We start from the raw sequence: 2,763 nt of genomic DNA on the forward strand, positions 1-2,763 counted from the left end.
TGCTGGGGCCGTGGGTTCAACCTCCCCAGGGGCAGCACTCGACACTTGCCCTTGTTGAACTTCATCAGGTTCCTGTCTGCCTAACTCTCCAACCTGTCCAGGTCCCTCTGAATGGCAGCGCAGCCTTCCGGCGTATCAGCCACTCCTCCCAGTTTTGTGTCATCAGCAAACTACTTGAGGGTACGCTCTGTCTACTCCTCCAGGTCATTGCTGCATGTGTTCTCCTCCTGTGGAGGAGGATAACCAATGGTGGATGGGGACCACCTCAAGGGGTTACTTGAGAAAACTCAACCACAATTCCAGCAATGGAGATGGCTGTTTTGACCAGATCTCTGAACACAAGTATTAGTATGCCATGACACCAGATATTCCACTTTTTTTTGGCCCAGAGGAGTGTGTAACATGCTCTAGGAGAACCTGCTTTAGCAGGGGGGTTGGACTAGATGATCTCCTGAGGTCTGTCGTGGTTTAACCCGGCTGGCAACTCAGCACCACGCAGCCGCTCGCTCACTCCCCCCTCCCTCAATGGGATGGGGGAGAGAATCAGAAAGAAAATAAAAGGTTAGAGCCGAGGGCTGAGATAAAGACAGTTTAATAAGAGAAAATAATAATAGTAATAATGAGAATGATAACAGAATATACAGAATATACAAAACGAATGATGCACAATGCAATTGCTCACCACCCGCTGACCGATGCCCAGCCCGTCCCGAGCTGCGAGCAGTCCCCGAGCCACGCGCAGTCTCCCCGCGACTGACCGACCGCCCAAACTAACTAACCCCCCCCCCCAGCCCGACGCTCAGAGCTGAGAAGTCCTTGGCCAGTCTAAGCACTACCCAGCAACAACCAAAACATCAGTGTGTTATCAACATTCTTCTAGTACTAAATCCAAAACAGCACTATGCCAGCTACTATGAAGAAAATTAGCTCTATCCCAGCCGAAACCAGGACAGGTCCCTTCCAACCCTTGCAATTCTGTGATTCTGTGATGCCACTTTAGGTGTCCTGGAATATCTCTTGAGCCATTTGGTGGTTTAGGCTGTGAGGAGAATCAAAACAACACCTCTGACTGGAGTGATGTAACCTTCAGTGCTGAAATACAGGGCATATGGAGGGGCTTCAGACCTACAGGCACTCGCTGAAGGGTTAGGTCTTCAGAGAAAGGATGAGGGAAAGGTTGTGCATGTTGGCCACCCAAACTTTATTAAAGCCTTTGACACTGTCTGCCACAGAATTCTCATGGAGAAAATGGTTGCTTGTGGCTTGGATGAGCCAGCAATCTTACCCAACACTCTTCACTGGGTAAAAAACTGTATGGATGGCTAGGCCCAGAGAGTTGTGGTCAATGGAGTTCAATCCAGTGGGAGGCCAGGTACAAGTGGTGTCCTCCAGGGCTCAGTATTGGGGCCAGTTCTGTTTAACATCTTTATCAATGACCTGGATGAGGGTGTCGAGTGCACTCTCAGTAATTTTGCAGATGACACCAAACTGGGCAGGACTGTTGATCTGCTGGAGGGTAGGAAGGCTCTACAGAGGGATCTGGACAGGCTGGATCAATGGCCCGAGGTCAGTTTATGAGGTTCAACAAGGCCAAGTGCCAGGCCCTGCACCTGGGTCACAACAACCCCATGCAATGCTACAGGCATGGGGGAAAGTGGCTGGGAAAAGTTACAGTGGAAAAGGACCTGGGGGTGTTGGTTGACAGCCGGCTGAATATGAGCCAGCAGTGTGCCCACGTGGCCAAGAAGGCCAACAGCATCCTGGCTTGTATCAGCAATGCCCTGTCCTGGGCAGTGGTGAGGCTGCCCCTCAAGTGTTGGGTTCATGGCTGGGCCCTTCACTCCCAGAAGGACATGGAGGGGCTGAAGAAGGGCAACAAAGTTGGGGAGGGGTCTGGAGCCCAAGGCTGATGTGGAGTAGCTGAAGGAACTGGGACTGTTTAGCCTGTAGAAAAGGAGGCTGGGGGGGGACCTTATTGCTCTCTACAACTACCTGAAAGCAGGTTGTAGTGAGGTAGGTGTTGATCTCTTCTCCCAAGTGACAAACAATAGGACATGAGGAAATGGCCTCAGGTTGCACCAGGGAAGGTTTCATCTGAACATCAGGAAAAACTTCTTCACCAAAAGGTCTGTCAAGCATTGGAACAGGCTACCCAAGGAAGTTACTGAGTCCCCATCCCTGGAGGTATTTAATTAACAAATTAAAATTATTGAGGTGTAGACATGGCACTTAGAGACATGGTTTAGTGGTGAACTTGGCATTGTGAGGTTAACATTTGGACTTGATGATCTTAAAGGTCTTTTCCAACCTATATGATTCTGTGATTCTATAATTTGGTTTTGGTAACTTCTTGGGGAAGAACCTGAGGAACCTGAATGCACATAAGTCCATGGGACCTGATGAGATACATCCCAGAGTCCTGAGGTCACAAAGCCACTCTCCATGATATTTGAAAAGTGATGGCAGTCAAGTGAAGTCCCTGGTGACTGGAAAAAGGGAAACATTGTGCCCATTTTCAAAAAGGGTAGAAAGGAAGACCAAAGACCCTGGGAACTACCACCCTGTCAGCCTCACCTCTGTGCCTGGGATGATCATGGAACAGATCCTCCTAGAAGCTATGCTAAGGCACATGGAGGCCAAGGAGATAATTCGAGATAGCCAGCATGGCTTCACTAAGGGCAAGTCCTGCTTGACGAACCTAGTGGCTTTCTATGATGGAGTGACAGCATCAGTAGACAAGGGAAAACCGATGGACGGCATCTA

The sequence above is a fragment of the Egretta garzetta genome, unplaced genomic scaffold (genome assembly GCF_000687185.1).
Source record: "Egretta garzetta isolate BGI_Z169 unplaced genomic scaffold, ASM68718v1 scaffold592, whole genome shotgun sequence".
NCBI lineage: Eukaryota > Metazoa > Chordata > Aves > Pelecaniformes > Ardeidae > Egretta > Egretta garzetta.